Source organism: Mirounga angustirostris, unplaced genomic scaffold (assembly GCF_029215605.1).
Source record: "Mirounga angustirostris isolate CCGP_5_RB_7025 unplaced genomic scaffold, mMirAng1.0.hap1 SCAF_49, whole genome shotgun sequence".
Classification (NCBI taxonomy): Eukaryota; Metazoa; Chordata; class Mammalia; order Carnivora; family Phocidae; genus Mirounga; species Mirounga angustirostris.
In genome coordinates this window covers 182,057-199,751 of record NW_026991757.1, presented here as the reverse complement: position 1 = coordinate 199,751, position 17,695 = coordinate 182,057, and the positions used below count along the sequence as shown (strand labels likewise).

At 40.6% G+C, this 17,695-nt stretch overlaps 1 pseudogene; it reads left to right on the top strand.

The window, feature by feature from the left end:
• LOC123842729 (alpha-mannosidase 2-like) overlaps positions 1–15,507 on the top strand; it is a 119,120-nt pseudogene extending 103,613 nt beyond the window's left edge.
• The last annotated feature ends 2,188 nt before the right edge of the window (positions 15,508–17,695 follow it).

Here is a 17,695-nt window from a genome sequence, read left to right as displayed (position 1 = left end):
CTGTGATGAGTGAGGACACATCCCACCAAGGAGCTACAACTCAGCTGCGCTTGAGGGAATATGGGGGCCCAGGGTGACTTGGGTTTCCAGTGTTTTGGGTTTAAAAAAAAAAAAGTTACCTGTTTTAGGGAGTTTTTTTGTTGTTGTTGACAATTTCACTGTGAGATCTCCTGGATTTTTTTTCTTTTTTGAGAGTTGGCCAAAAAACAGACAACTTTTTAATACCATGCAGACCTATCAAAACCTATGTGTAGGCAGATTTAGCTCACAGATCACCAGGCTTCACCTCTGCGCTAAATGAGATATATTTCTAAATCTTATGATTCATTAATTTTCATCAATTATTTCTTCTGTCTCTTTTTACCACATCCTTTCTCCTACTGTATTTTTCTCTCCTTTATTTATATTACATTTACTTGTTGATAGATTAAGTTTAAAAAAACATTTATCAAGTTCTCACCATGTATCAGGTCATACTGAATAAGCCAAAGTGACTCAAAATATCATCTCTTATTGTCTTAGATAATTTATTTAGCAAGTTTTGCTGTAGATGGATGGAAACCTTTGATGTTTAGGGATCAGATAACTTAAATGGGCTTCATGAAGGACACCATGGAGCCTAGCAGGAAGTTCTGATTTATAAAATAAGGGCTGGAACCCAATGAAGATCTCAACTTCTTGTGGTTTGGATCAGAATGTGCTATAAACTCTTTATAATCTCATACAGAATGCAAGGAGAAAGCTAGATCTGAACAGCTTGAAGCCTTCCAACCCACAAGGAACCAAATAATGTTTAGAGTAGTATATTAGTACTGCAAGGCTGGAGAATTCATTTACAGCTTAAAATTTCCTATAGCAAACATGTGTTATAAGCTTTGGGTTTATCATAAAGGTTACAGTTAAAAGATTACCTTTCCAGGAGATTAATCAAAAGGTGATAATTCACCAGCTAAATATCTTGTCGAGCCCCTCGTTGCTATAAACATGTTAAGAAAGTGCATGAATCATGGAACCTTCTGTGAGATTTTGTCCCACCCTGCCTGGCCAGCTTCCAGCAGCGTTATTTGTTCGTGGTGCTTTTATAGCTCTGAACCACAAATCTTCCCTAAACTTCTCTCCCTTATCCTGCTTAGGACAGTAAATGGCACAGTTCTTGAATTCTCGAAGCACTTACAGTCATGATATTGTTTCCTTTGACGAGACTTAGCATTAACATGTTTCTGAGTCTGAATCATTTTCTTAATCCAAAACTAGTTAAAGGATGAGACTCAGACATTTGATTGCAAAGGCAGCGGTTTCTTCTACAAGGTTGGGAGGATGTCTGGGGTGATGGTTCCCAGCACGTGTCCACAGAGCTGTGTCAGACTGACCGAGATCTGAGATTCACTCTGGGGGCTGTTAAGCTTTGGCTTCCTAGGGCTCACCCCTGGAAATTCTGATTAAGTAGATTTGGGTTAGGGTTCGGGGATCTATGTTTAAAGCTCCCCAAGCCATTTTTATGTATGGTAGGTTGCAGGGGGGCACTGAGAGTCAAGGGAACTGGTGTGGTTGGGAGGAAGAGTATATATGCACATTACTGTTTGAAAGGTATACATAATCCATCAAGAAGTATCCCACCTATTCACTGAAGTGTCCAGGGATTCCTCCAAGAGCATAGAACAAAGCCAGAGAGCATTCTCTGAATGTTACTTGACCTAGAATGGACTTAATGCCTTCTGATTCTGATACGGCAGGTGTCTTCTTTTCTGTTGGGATCTTTTATCTTTTATTATTGAAAAGTGATTTTGTCAGCAATCCTGACCTAGATTATGAAGTCTTTGATCTTGGAGTACATTTAAAGTTTCCAGTTGAAACTGTTCCCTCAGTATTCAACAACATGCATTAAATTTCAGTATTGTTGGTGAATATTATTATATATGCTTTTTTAATCTTTCTTTTAAAAAAAGAGTGTGGGATGGGTGCATATTTTATTTACAAGTCATTTAGACCTTGTGTCAGTATCTCAGTATGCACTGTCCCTCTACTGCCTTTAATTTTTTTTCTTTCTCCATAGTCTGAATTGTAATGACATCTACAGTTCGCTGCTGGCAAGATGCTTGTCACTCTTTGCTCAATACCCTCTGTTCAGTGCTAATCTGACATTCTGAATTTTAAGCCCTGTATCTCCTCTAAATCCTATCTTTTCGGCCAGATAAGTAGCCAAGCCTTTTATTTGAGCCCTGTATTGCAGAAAGGATGCAAAATCAGAGGATATCAGTGAAATGGACAGTTTAAAAATAAGATACAAAATTAAATTTGTTCCACATGTCACTGTTGATCAAAAAACCTTTCTACATAAATTATTTTCTCTTCTCAGTGTTTTTCTCTGTGTGCTCTTATACCTTAGGCATTATTGGTTAAGATTCTACTTAGTCATCGATTTAGTTAATTGAGTGTGTCATCTACCATATGCCTATTGCCAGCCCTGGCAGACTTGTTTAATGTTTGAACATGCAGAACCACTTGTCTTTAAGTATATACCATAGCAATGACTAAAGTACTTTTAAATTCTACTGAATAATTGTGTACTAGGTAAATATGTACTAACTATTATATAACATAATTTAACAGTTTCAGTTCAGTGGTAGTGATTTACCAAATTTAACAGATGATATAGGTATACTCCTTGTGTTATTTTAAAAACCTTATTTATTTTGAGAGTTTTTCCCCAAAAAATCCTGTCATTGGGTAACATGTATGGAGCATAGCTTCAGATCACAAGATGTTATGGTCTAGTTGAGTGTATAAATGAAACCATGAGTATATGGTGGGTAAAACCTGAGGGAGAAGAGATCACATTTGATGATGTGCAAGATGTCTGAATATCCCAGCCCATCTATTTAAGAATTTTGTGGTAGGTTGAGAAAGAGTTTCCGTAAAATGTTATGCCTTGTCCTAAAATGTTTTTTGGAAAATGTTATCAGGATTTTTAGTACTAAAGCAATGGAAAAAAGATCTTTCTAAACATGAGTTAGGTGGACACTGTTCATTTTCTTGTATTGCTTACAAATGGACTTGGTAATCTCTGTGTTGGCTAAGACTGTTATTTACAAAATATAAAATTAAAATATTTGTTTTTGTTTATATTTCTTTTCTATTTAAACCCTGTCAGGTAATTCCATTAATATTGTGAAAACTGCATATGTATATAACACTTAAGCATTTCTGTTTTTTCTTGATAGGAAGAAGAAAAGAAGTCAGTCAGTTATCCTTCTCTCGTTAGCCACATAACTTCCTCTTTCCCGAATCATCCTGTCTTTACAATGACAGAAAAGATCCCCGTGCCCACCCTTCAGCTGCTAGGTGAATTCTCTCCGTTACTGTCATCTTTGCCTTGTGACATTCATCTCGTTAATCTGAGGACAATACAGTCAAAGGTATATCCCAAAATGTATCTATAAAGAATTACTTTTTTGTGATGTATTTGATATAAGGGGATGAGAAGCAGAAAGAACTGCAGCTGACCCTTGAACAGCATGAGCTGGAATTGCACTGGTCCACTTACACAGATTGTTTCCCATAAACACACTACAGGACTGAAAATGTATTTTCTCTTCCTTATGATTTTCTTAACATCATCTTTTCTCTAGCTTCTTTTATTATAAGAATACAGTGTAACATACATATAACATACAAAATGTGTGCTGATCACCTGTTCATGTTATCAGTAAGGCTTCCAACCAAGAGTAGGCTATTAGTCGTTATGTTTTGGGAGAGTCAGAGTCATGCGGATTTTTGACTCGGGGGAGGGGGATCATCGCCCCTAACCCCCTGCACAGCTCAAGGGTCAACTGTACTGTGGGTTTTACTGCGCCTCAAGGAGCCGTTAAGAGGACTTGGCCTTTAGGCAAAATCATTCTACCTTTCATTTGACTGTTGCTGTGTAGTTTAGAGCATATCCCACTACTAATTTATGTTATTCCCGGAAAAGTTCTATGTGGTGAGAAGGGCAGGGTATATTATCATTGTACAGATAAGAAAGCAAAAACTGGCCCTGGGGTCACATTATAGTAGGTGGGAGAACAGGCCGTAAGATCAGCTCTTCTGGCATTTTCCATTCATTTCTCCTTGTTAGCCAGTGTTTCTTGAGGAGTTAGAGAATTAAGAAGCATAGCATTTAATTATTTCTGTATCAGAGGCCTTGTACATTCATATCTTTCTCTTGAAAATCACTGCAACTCAGATGTTTGCATTGAGAAACCCAACTATTTAGAGACATCCAAAGATATACTAGAGGAAGAGAGGGGAAGGTTTTATTAGATTTGGAATTTTAATTCAGTTAGACTGCTTTTGTTTACATGTATGCCTACTTTTAAAGTCAGAGATTGCATTTGAAAAGAATAAAAATTAGACATTTGACATCATTTTTATCTTTTGTAGAGCTGTTTTGTGATATTGTGAATTGACATATGTGTAGCTACAAATAGTCTTAAGTGCTTAGGGATTCTGCAGGGAATGTAATAAATGGTCTGAGTATGAAAAGAAGAGAATGCTCGTGTTTGAAGACCACATAAGAAGAGAAAAATGTTTCGTTTAAGCACAAAGAACTAAAGCAAACCAAGTAAAGTAAGGATAAATGCCTGCAAATTTGGACATATAGGGCTTTTAAAACTGTATGACCAAGAGAAGGAACTTAGGCCTATGTAGGAATATCCATGAGGCTTATGATAATGAATACAGGTGAACACAGGAGGCCTGCATATATCTGCATGTGTCAAAAGCCTTGTTTGATCATGCGAACGAACCAGGATTTATTTCATGCCTACTACGTGCCAGTTATAGCTAAAGGCACTAGGGATACTGTCATGAGCAAACCAGACAATCACCCCTGCGTTTCTGAAGCATGGATTCTGGTGGGAGGAGAAAAATAAGAAAAAATAAGAGAAACATATAATGTGTTAGATGGTGATAAGTGTTAGGGAAAATAGGGAAGGATGGTTCTGGAAGATGATGCGAGTTTGCATAGTGTGGTTGGAAGAGGACCTTGCAGAAAGGGTGTTAATGGAGTAAAAATCTGAAGGAGGTTAGAGAGTAAGTGACTCATGCAGATTTCTGGGGGTAGAGTGGTCCAGGAAGAGTTACAAGCAAGTAGAAAGGCCTAAACGTGGGTGCCGTGGTGAGAATAGAAGCTCCATGTGAGCTGGTCTTTTCTTTGATTCCTTGCTGCATCCTGTTGCCTAGAAGAATGGTTGCACATAGAAGGGGCTCAGCAACAATTTGCTGATTGAGCGAATCTCATGAGCTCTGTTTCTAGGATTCTGCTAGTCTTTTGTGGGTCAACTTTTTGACTCATGGAAAGAACACACCAGCGATGGATAGCCTCCCTGAGCTTTTCCTCTCATTAATTCATAAGCCAAAGGGAATGAGGGGATGGGGGGGGTGGTACTAAAGACTCTGAGCCTCAGGTTGCCACCTCTGGGCATGATGGTAGAGGACATTAGCAACCTAAGGATCTGAAGGCTTCTGGGGCACATGGCGGCCACTGTTCCTTAGCCTCGTTTCTAGATGACTCTTTCCCATGATTGTTTTCTGGAAGCAGATCCAGTTGTCTGGAGTCAATGAATGTTGCTATTCAGTTGGTTCACACTCTGAAGAATTCGGCTCCGTGTGGTCTGGTTTCCACTCACTATGTCCGCTTGGCTTCCCCTTGTTCCTCACACCCTTCAACAGCTGGCCCACCTCCACTCCCTGATGGCTGGCCGAGTGCCGACTCAGCTGCCCGTTATAAAATGGGGCTGATATCAGATCTGCCTGCTGCGGGTCTGTTGTGAGCAACACATAAACTAATGCTTGTGAAAGCCCTTTGGAAACAGAAGTGCTTTATAAACATACGTTGTCCTGATGGTGCTTATGGTACTTGTCGTCTCAGGTGCAAACTAGGGTTTTAGCAGAGGAAATAGAAAGCAATTTAACAATTTGACCAGGAAGAATAAAGGCTGAAATATTATGTGTAACCATAACTAGCACACTGGCACATGATCAGAAGTCGGTATTATTGGGGGCTGTTTTACTTTATCCTATCAGTGCCGGTTCCTGTGTTAGTCTTTGACTCTTAGCACATATTTCTAACAGTTGGTTAAAAGCTCACCGGTAATCCAAGGGGATTGATTTGTCCATTCAAAATCACTTCTTTAAAGAATTGCATTCTGTCCCTTAACCTCTGATAATAGGAAAATAATCATTGAAAGAAGCTGACGTAGGTATTGAATCAAAGAAAGCTCGGTACTTAAAAAGGCGTCAAGTGTAATTTCATGGTTACACTAAAAGAAGACAAAAATCACTTGGAAGAAATCCAGAAACCAGACCTCAGCATTTTGGATTGTATCCCTATTTCTGTGTGCTGGCAGCTCCAAACATATAATAATGAATTGTTCCTCTGGAGGTTGCAAAGCATTTTTCCCACTGAAGTAGTGTGAACATAGCTCTTAGCTTCCAAGCCAGACCAGGGTCTCCACTGGCCTGTATGTAAGTAAGCATTTTCCTAACTACCACCTCCCACAAGAAACATGTCTGAGAACCACCTTCACACGATGGAGGCATGTCTTTGTTTCTGCCGCACCTCCTCGTCGGCAGCGGGATGGAGGAGGCCCCTGCTTGCCCAGCTCCCAGGTCACCGTCTGATGGTTCCTCAAGTTCTAAACGTCACATGGGCAGCCTGACTCCTCAGGGAGAAAGGGGTTATGGACTCGAGCAACAGTGAGAGAGGCAAGGTAGGGTTGGAGGTGTTGCTAACCCACCAAGGTGCTGCAGCATTTCGAGCTACCAGTCCTCAGAGTCCTATGTGTCCAGATCACACCAGGGAGATTTTGAAATAGAGAAGACTTACAAATTTCCCCATCTCTGAGATTCTGATTCCCTAGGTCTGGGGTGGGGCAACTTAGGAATCAGTAATTTTCAAAAACTCTCATGATTCTAGAAATTACTGTTATCTCCATTGACTAAATTGGGAAAGTAAAAGTTAGAAATTAAATGACTAAGATAAAATTACACAGTGGTACATGGCAGAATTAGGGCCCACATGCAGGTTTTCTGAATCTGGGTGCTGTACAGGGCCTCAGAGGGTGGCGTTTGACTTCTTAAGAGTTACTAAATCTGTTCCTCAGAGTCCAGTTTTTCAGGAATTATTCTGTATTGGTAGATGAGTTTATGGTTTTATATAAGCATATGTTGCTCTTATTTTATATGTTTTTGGAAAAAAACTGATTGCATGTCATCTAGTTGCAGTCAGAGGACGATGGGAGCAGGCATCTCTTAAACCCTGCCTCGCAGCACCGCCGAGTGTGCCAGTGAAGTCCCGTCTAGCAGTGAACTGTCAGCCTTCTCCTCCTGGAGGCTCGGCCCCCCTCTCTTCTCTTTACCATCTCCTTTTCTTGTACTGTCAGAAGCTTGAGATATTAAAAAGAAGATTCTGTAAAGGCTTGAAAGCTGGGGAACAGGAGCACCAGTGAAGTGGTCGGGAACAGGAAAACCATGCCATCCTCAGGAAAGGGTATTGATTAGGGGGGAAGGGAGTCTTGGTAGAGAGGATGCTGGGAGAATCTCACAGGGGCATGGATCATCGGTCGGGGTTCTGTAGGCTGGAGAGATAGCTTCAGCCTGGAATGCAGACATTCCAGGGACCAGAAGGAATTTGATTAAGCCATTTAATTAAAGGCTTCATGGAGCCATGCTGCCTTGATGTTTTGCACAATGATACGTTGTTCAACCTTTTTCTTTCCCCCAGATTATTTCCACCTCTTTTATGTTCAGATGTATTTTTATTTAATTCATTTATAGATATGTATCTTTATATCTGTATCTACTTCTCTCTCCGTGTATTACATTTAGCTCTATCTCTGACATTTTATTCTGATTTCTGCTTAACCATTTCTTGCAAATAGTTAAATATTATCATTTCAACATCACCACTTACTGAATAAGATTTTCTCTTTCCACTTGTTTACACACCCCCTTTTCTTATAAGAGGCAGTTTAAGGTTTTTACTTCATTTTGCCTTTCTTAGAAGAATTGATCGGTGCTTTATTAATCTCCCTGGCTTCTGGAAAGGTGAAAATTGTGGAGAAAATTTCCTCGTTGTACAGCCCTTCACCTTCTCTGTTCTTTCTGTCATCTTATCTTGTTGATCGAAACAGGATAACTGTTATTGGACATTTTAATGAATGCCCTGGAAAATGAATTCCTACTGGTTACTTCCTGTCTCAGGACTTAAAATGCAGTGTGCAGTTTTCCCACCTTTCCAGTTGCCAGAATACAGGGAAAGATGGATGTCAGTCGGCATTTTCAAGGAATCTGGGCAGGTTGGAGAAATTTCTCCACCAGCTGTTTAGCCATGCCTTAATTTGTATGGACCTTAGACATTCTTTGAGGAGGATAGAGACACATTTCTCTTAGGGAATCTAGTCGAAGTTATGGCTTCTCTCTTCCACAGAAAAAAAGGGTGCACACATAACGTTGACTACAGTTTCCAGGAGTGTGCTTATCTGTGAAGCTCACCTTATTAATGAGCAAGTCAGATTTCTTTTGGTGTGAGACGGGACGGCCACAGCTCTCTCTTCTGGGTTCTCACCCATGTCGATGGAGGGACACTTGCCTGCTGCTCTGCTTATGAGACACTGCCGTGTGCATATATGATTTTCAGAATGGCTTTAAATCCCGTTTAAAATGGGGCGGGTGGGTGGAAATGACAGTGTCCATGCCTTCCTTTCTCAACTAATGTATGTTCTGATAAGTCGTGGTTTTAGGCTGCTGGAACCTTGGATTAAATACTCCCTTTTTCTAAGCTCAGATCAGAGAGTGAGCTCCTTCGGGTTATAGCCTTTTCTTCTGTTACATTAAAAGTGATCTTTCTCTTTCCCCTCCTAGCGGGTGTCCTTGAGCGCCAGTCCATAGCTAGCGCGAAGGCAGGGGGGCGAAGCTGGTAGAGCACTTTGGAGTCCCGCTGCCTTTGTTTGAGCACATCACCTGTGCTTACCGGCCAGTTTGCTTAGCACACAGCCCCTCATTCTCCCATTTGCCTCATTCGCAACGTGGCCATGATAACAGGACATACCTCAGAGGTGTCCTAGGGATCAAATGAGTTAATGTTTGTAGAGCACTTAGAACAGTATCTGGCACATACTAAGCACTGAGTGCGTGACGAATGAAGGTTGTCAACAGTGAGAGTTCAGCCATGAGCAGTGGTGATTGTTGCTAAAAATGAAATAAAATGTAGGCACTTTTTTTTTGTATAAATTGGAGGTTGAATTTTATTCCCAAAGTAAATCTCGATGTCACCTTGACTTGTATTCCGTATATATTTTTTGAAAAGTTAATAAGATACCTAAAATTGTGTGCTGGGCATTATGCTGAGTGTTTTCTTTGTAAAGAGAGCCTTATTTAGCTCTCCCAGCAGTACTGTGAAGGTAGGCAATATTGTGCCCCCCTGTTACAGAAGAGGAAACTAGCTGACCTAAAGATGGTAGGTAGCTTTCCCAGATCATGCAGCCAGTAAATGGTGTGCTGAGAGGCGCACCCCAGCATGTTGACTGCAGATCCCCGCCCAGAACCTTCTACTCCTCTTGTATGGAAACAAAGGGGAGTGAGAGTGCTGAAAATGTTAGGGAATACTCTGCCTGTTTTTCTCTTGACCACTCAGTTATGATGGGACACCCTCAGAAGGATCCACCATCTGTGGGAAAGGTCATGAAGGACTAATGTAGGGTCGGTCAGTGATCATTGCTAGTTGACTATGAGAAGGCATGCTTCATGATTGCGATGTTCATGTGCACTTAAATATAATAATACAAACTTGTATACCACCTCCACTGTTTCAAAGGCTGTTATGAGATGAATTGAGTTCTTCCATGAGAAGTATTCTGTACAGGGTCCCACACACGGCAAGTGCTCAAAAAGTGTTAGCTGCGATTACTGTTACTGTCATTGTGGTTGGGACTTGATCCTCAGAGGGGCGCTTCACGAGTCTCCCGAGTTTTCTGAGTTCTGAGAGGTTAAATGACGTATCTGCAGACACAGGACTGGTTCGTGTGTTTTGCCCCCAGTCCAGCTGCTTCTAGCCTTGATGGCGTCGTTCTGCCAGCCGCACCATCTTCCGTCCCCCCCACCCCACCCCGTTGCCAGAGAAACCTCCCGGGCCCTGCTTAGCCTCAGAGCCACAGGTTGCTTTATCCCCTGGAAGTAAGTTCTGCGGTGGATTCTCCAAGTGACTTCGGAACACCCAGGCCTTCCCGAGGGGATTCAGTCTCAAATGTGATCTGAGCTGTAAACAGATACCTTCACAAAAAAGATGCTGTTCACTGGAGGAGAGTAAACAGACTCTGAAAGACCTGTTTTTATATTCATTAATGTGAAAGACCATTAATGTGTAACCATGAAATTACACTTGAAAGAAGCTGCATATTCAAGTTAAATTCACAGTTTCCCTACTTTGAAAAACAGTTTTCTTGGATATAAAATGATGAGACAGACTTTGAAACTGAAAAACTGCTGCTTTGCCTCAGGTATTTTTGCTTGAAAACTGATACTTTCATGAATATTTAATTTTTAAAAACTTGGACAAGATGATTGCTATTTCAGTTGGTGTTCTGGTCCTTACGAAAGTGATGCAGTTTTGGTTTTTAGAGAAAGTGTAACATTTTTCCATCAGTGAAAATTACTCTTTATGACTTCAATTTCTACTTTTGCATTGTTTAAATCTCTTGTAAAACTAATGGCAAAATTCCAAAGATGCTTCCTTTTGCTTTTTTTTTTTATTATCACCTCCAGTCTGGTAAAGGCCTCACACATTCATTATTTCAAGAGCAGATGTGTTGCAGGAATTTTCACAAAGCCTGCTGTCTGGTGGTTTTGTAAGGATGGTTTAGTGAGTTAAAATGGCTAAATGTTTCAGGTTATAATGATAAGTGCTTTTAAAAGAGCCTCATCAATAGACCATGTAAATAGTGAATCTGAATTGGGACTTAGTCATGATTTTGTTATGTTATGATTTTGATGCATAATTGTTGACATACAGTTTGGAGGGTCTCTTGATTCCTCAGCTACAGAGTTATAATGTCACTAAAGAAAATTTGTGAATAAAAAATTAAGTGAGCTATTGGGAAAATAATCACCAGTACTTATCTGATAGATTACAATGACAGAAAGAATAATGGCTAAAATGTACCAAGGGCTTCCTCTGCTGCAGACACTGGGCTGAGTCTCTGTTACACAATTGAATTTCATCTCCATTTTATGCTACAGGAGAAACCAGGTTTTGCTAAAAGCATCTAGGAAATTGCAGAGCTAGGATCTAGATGTCGAGCTGCCTGACTCCCAGCCCAGGTTCTGATCCATTTTCTGTAGCTTCTACACCAACACATTCTGTCCTATAAGCTAAGCCACTATACCTCATATTTTCAACGTCTTACTAGACGCCATGACTCCATGAAGAGGGGAAACCTGCATTAGGTCCATTTTATAGGCAAAGAAACTGATGCTTAGGTGATCAGTAACTATTCCAAGCCTATACACTTAGCACACGAGAGACTTGTCCTTGTCCTTCTGGAGACCTTATGTATGTCATAAATGAAGGATTTTTTTTTTTTTTTTTTTTACTGTGCTCGTTTCATGCTCTTTTGGGACTGTGTGAAACACCTTGAAATTTTATTTTTTTTATTTTTTTATTATTTTTTAAAGATTTTATTTATTTATTTGAGAGAGAGAGAGAATGAGAGAGAGCACATGAGAGGGGGGAGGGTCAGAGGGAGAAGCAGACTCCCTGCCGAGCAGGGAGCCTGATGCGGGACTCGATCCCGGACTCCAGGATCATGACCTGAGCCGAAGGCAGTCGCTTAACCAACTGAGCCACCCAGGCGCCCCACCTTGAAATTTTATTAGAAAACATTGTCATATGATTTAAACTTGCTATGTTTATCATGTTGGTCCTGTGATGACTCAGAATTCCTTAAATGACTTTTTCCTCTCCCTTCAAACAAAATCTTAGCAGTACCACTGCAGAATACCAGTGTGAAATATCACAAAGCAGGTTATTCCAGCCAAGAATCCGAGGTGAGGCCAGCTTTAAATTGTTGAGGCACATTAAAGTCAAATCAGTGGTGAGAATGCTGACAGCTCCTCCTCAGAAAAGATGTCTCTGTGGCACATTTAAAAATCATATCCCCCAGTGAAGATGATTAAGAACTTGGACATATTCGTATCTGTGGCCACAGAGGAGAAAAAGGGATCATTTTCATCACAGGTCAGTGCTGAGCACACTGAACTCCTTTGAATAGCTGTCCCTTTCTTAATTCGTCCAAGGATTCTTAATTTATTTTGCTTATTATCAGAAGCGTCTCCCCCCTTGAGGAAACATAAAATTTATTAAGAGAATTGTAACTTAAAATATTCAGAGCACTCCTGGCATCTTTACTTAAATGGATGCAAGAAATTTTACTGCAAGAAAGTATATATTGATCCCTGTAGCTGACTTGTCATGTTTAGTATTTTTCTCTTTGCACAAGAAGAATAGCTTCTGTAATGTGAATTTAAATGATACATCAAGCTAATAAATGTGGTTGGCCTAGCAAGTGATAAGCATAACTAACTCAATTTAAATGTCTTTTATATAAAAATAATGAACCAGTGCATTAAAGATTAAAAATATTAATGCAATTAGCAAAAATTAGCATTCAATAAAGAAGTGTGTTTCAGTTTTGAGATGGATGATACATCATTCAATGACCAGATAAGGACTAAATTCAGGTACACTTTATTCAGCTGGCGTGTATGTTAAAAACCAAATAAATAAAAATTAAATGCTTTATTTGCCCCTTTGCAACGACGTGGGTGGAACTAGAGGGTATTATGCTAAGCGAAATAAGTCAGTCAGAGAAAGACAATTATCATATATAATCTCACTCGTATGTGGAATTTAAGAAACAAAACAGGATCATAGGGGAAGGGAGGAAAAAGTAAAACAAGACAAAACCCGAGAGGGAGACACCATAAGAGACTCTTAATCATAGGGAACAAACTGAGGGTTGCTGGAGGGGAGGGGTTACAGGAATGGGGTAACTGGGTGATAGACATTTAGGAGGGCACGTGATGTAATGAGCACTGGGTATTATATAAGACTGATGAATCACTGACCTCTACCTAGACATGAAACCAGTAATACATTATATGTTAAGTAATTGAATTTAAATTAAAAAAAGTAAATGCTTTATTTGAAGAAACTTTGATAAAACAGTATGTGGCATGTAAACAAAAGGACACGCAGGTCCTTGGGGACTGTGCCAGAAACCAGGGCATGAGGTGACTTAAAACATATTGTCACCTGCCTCCTTGTGGGGGAGGTAGAGGGGATGTAGCAGGTGTGACAGTGAACGTGGGACTGGAGGGGAAATGAATTTTCCTGGCTTCACTGCTAAATAAAGTGAGCATTTTTGGTTTGGGGACGCTGACTTTAAAACAGTGGAGTATACAGTGGTGTCGCTATTTGCCTTAATGTCGCTGTGGCGTCTTGTCACTCTATGCTCATCTGCAGGTGGATGGCAAGCATTCCGATGAGGCAGCCTTGATCCTCCACAGGAAGGGGTTTGACTGCCGCTTCTCGAGCAGAGACACGGGGCTGCTTTGTTCCACAACCCAGGGAAAGGTGAGCTGAAAAGTGGTTTTTGCTTGTTGATTTCATGTGCTTTGAAATCCTTGCTTTCTGCTAATCATTCTGACAATAAGATAACGTTTCATTGCCTCTTCGTGGACTCATTCCCCTCAGCTGCTGTAATTTAGCTCAAGTCTCTCCATCTTAAGAAAGCACTTTCTCAACCTTCGATCTCTTCTCCTTGTCAGCATCAAAATGCACGTCTGGAACATGGGCACGTGTAGGGGCAACATTCTCCTCCATTCCTAGGCCTTCCGTTGCCAGCCGACAAAACATCCTCTCCCCGCCCCCCATCCCCCAATATTCCCTCCTCTCTCACACATGCTCATGTAGGATCTAGGTCCATGAAGTCTCAGAGGGGCAAAAGCAGGTTTTATAATAACTAAAGGTGGGGTGGGGTGGGGTAGGGAAGTGGTGACACTGGCCAGTCGGCCCCGAAGCAACCTTACTTAGCTCCAGTCAGTTGTTGTCCCAGGGGAAATGAGGGTCTAGATCTCCTGATCAAGACAGATTTGCATAGGAGTCCTCACCGTGCCAGCCAAACAGGTCTTCAGGCTGACCTGCCGGCTGCCCAGTTTTTCTGTCTCCTTTGAGCTGGTCTTTCTGATAGTTCCCTCAGGCTCTCCTTGGAAGGAAATGAACCTCCAGCCTTCTGCCTCTGGCTCTGAGCAGGTTGTGCTCAGAGAAGACAGCTGGATGGCACACAGGCAGGTCTGCCCCACGGGGCAGCTCAGCTGACCCAGCTCTTCTCCAAAACCTCACAGATAACCTGTAGATCAGACTTAAGAGATTCATTTCCAACCCCACCAACTAGAATGTGCATAGGGTCTGAAAAGGAGAGAAAAGACAATATGGTAGGGGGTCAAAATCCACTTAGGCAGATAAGCTTCTTCATTTCTCATATCATGCCCTCCGTGGAATTGGTGCGAAGAAAGCACTGATGGTTTTGGGTTTGTTTTTCATGATATTTACGCTTTACCTTATTACTGATGATGTGAGTGTACTTGGTTGTAAGCATTTGTATATAGACATTAAGGCGTCAAGTTTTAAGGGGATTATATGGTCCAGAGAGACATGGGATGAGGGTAGTACTTTCTCAGCAACCCCCCAACCCTGAAAATGGGACTCACTGACATGAGGAGCCTGTGTCCTTTCTCTCAGCTCTTTGGGAACAAGAAGAACGACAAATGTTAGGTGTAAATGTTGGGTGTAAGAGGATACGGATGTTTTTAAAGCTTGCTGGCTCATAGATGTGTTTTCTTTTATTGAAAAAGTGGCCCCTGCACGTGATAAGTTCTCAAGAAATTCAGAAGAAGAATGTAGAGTGAGCTGTCCTCTCCTGGTTACACTTCTCCTAGGTGTCCCTCCCAGGGTGGTCTGTGTGTCCAGGCACGCATAGCTGTATCTAATCTCCTTCCTCTTCCTCTTTTTATCATTAAAAGGAAACTTCAAATACACTGTTTTACTCTCCTACTATTTTCCACTGAATAAATATATAGATGTGCTACTAATCTTTCTTCAAAGTTGACCTAACTGTGCAATTTTTTTTATCATTTATTTTCTAGATTTTGGTACAGAAGCTTCTTAGCATGTTTACTGTCGCAAGTCTCATACCTTCATCATTATCCTTGATGCATTCACCTCCAGATGCCCGAAATATAAGTGAGATCAACTTGAGTCCCATGGAAATCAGCACATTCCGAATCCAGTTGAGATGAACCTGGCTTTCAAATTTTGATTGGGAAGCATTGTCTTTTATACACTTCTTGGTTTGACGTGCAATAAGGAAGCACATTATTTTAGCTTCTGGCTACTGTGAGGACATGAATTCTGTGATTTTTATTATAATAATAATAATTATTATTATTATTATTATTATTATTATTATTATTATTATTATTATTTTACTAGTACAGAAAGAAAAAAAAAAGCCATGCTATAGCCAGTTTTTCTTTAAGTTCCATCCATGAATCACCACCATCAGTATGAATCGATGCAACAATGAAGGAAGAAATGTCTAAAACAACCTCTCCACAGATTGTATCTCAGGTTAAATGCTAACTAACTATATCTGTGTCGGGAGTTGTGAAGAGATTGTTATAAGTATTCATGTTGCTGATCCTTCATTAGTTTTACAAAAATACCCATTTTTACCAAAATGGAATAAAAAGCTGAAGGGTAATAGCTAATGGCCAAAATGGTTGCAATCGTTCATACGCATTCGAAAAATTTTGTGTATTGAAATATGTGGAAAAGTGCAATCCATCAACCCTTATGATATCTGTACATCATTGATCTTCACACCTTTTTCTAATGTACCACTTGACCCCTCCCTTCTCACTCTTTGTATTTCCAGAAATAGCAGATTTTGAATCATTCAATAGTAGAAAAAGAGGCATATTTTCATTACTTGACAATGTGGGTGGGATAGGTGCAATTTATTCCATTGTCACTAAGATAGAAAAAGCAATCCCATAGGTACCATAACCTCTTTTAGGTACCACAAGGTGTCTTTTTACACAGCTCATTTGAATACAGATGTTCGGAGAGGGGTTTTCTATTTTAAAAATAACCATATCAAAATAAATGTGCCTTATTTTTTTATAAGTCTTGTTAAATCTTTTGGTGTCCATATGACTGAGGAAGGGGGAGAGGGCGGGGGTGGGGAGGAGGTGGGTACTTTCTATGACACGTAAAGTGTTATCGGTTTTGCCTGACAATGCTGGCCACATTCTGATCTGTTTCATTAAATTTGTGGTGATGTTATTCTAAACATTTTGACTATTTGAATGTACTGAGATGTCAGAAAACAAAACAAGGAAGAAAAACTACTGTTCATTAAAATCCGCTGCTGCCAAGAAGATGGCAGCTTGAAGCAAGGATTTTGTGACATGCAAAATCCATACACTGTTTCCATTTCACAGGAGGTAACTCTATGAAAGAATGCTTTAAAAGGGACCCTGTTTTGAAATCCACTTATAGGTAGCTCATCCTGATTTCTTTTATTAAAGAACATGTGTGTTGAGTGAATTCCAAACTTTTGTACGTGCTAACCTCAAAGTGAAGTTCCAAGCCTATGTGCCATTACAGTACTTTTTTTTTTAATTTTTTTATTCTTATGTTAATCCCCTTATATTACAACATTAGTTTTAGATGAAGTGTTCCATGATTCATTGTTTGTGCACAACACCCAGTGCTCCATGCAGAATGTGCCCTCCTAAATACCCACCACCAGGCTAACCCATCCTCCCACCCCCCTCCACTCTAGAACCCTGTTTGTTTTTCAGAGTCCATCGTCTCTCATGGTTCGTCTACCCCTCCGATTTCCCCCGCTTCATTCTTCCCCTCCTGCTACCTTCTTCTTCTTTTTTTTTTCTTAACATATATTGCATTATTTGTTTCAGAGGTACAGATCTGAGATTCAACAGTCTTGCACAATTCACAGCGCTTACCAGAGCACATACACTCCCCAGTGTCTATCACCCAGTCACCCCATCCCTCCCACCCCACCCCCCACTCGAACAACACTCAGTTTGTTTCCTGCGATTAAGAATTCCTCATATCAGTGAGATCATATGATACATGTCTTTCTCTGTTTGACTTATTTCACTCAACATAATACCCTCCAGTTCCATCCACGTTGTTGCAAATGGCAATATCTCATTCCTTTTGATGGCTGCATAATATTCCATTGTATAGATATACCACCTCTTCTTTATCCATTCATCTGTCGATGGACATCTTGGCTCTTTCCACAGTTTGGCTATTGTGGACATTGCTGCTATAAACATCGGGGTGCACGTACCCCTTCGGCTCCCTACTTTTGTATCTTTGGGGTAAATACCCAGTAGTGCAATTGCTGGATCATATGGTAGCTCTATTTTCAACTTTTTGAGCAACCTCCATACAGTTTTCCAGAGTGGCTGCACCAGTTTGCATTCCCACCAACAGTGTAGGAGGGTTCCCCTTTCTCCGCATCCCCGCCAACATCTGTCGTTTCCTGACTTGTTAATTTTAGCC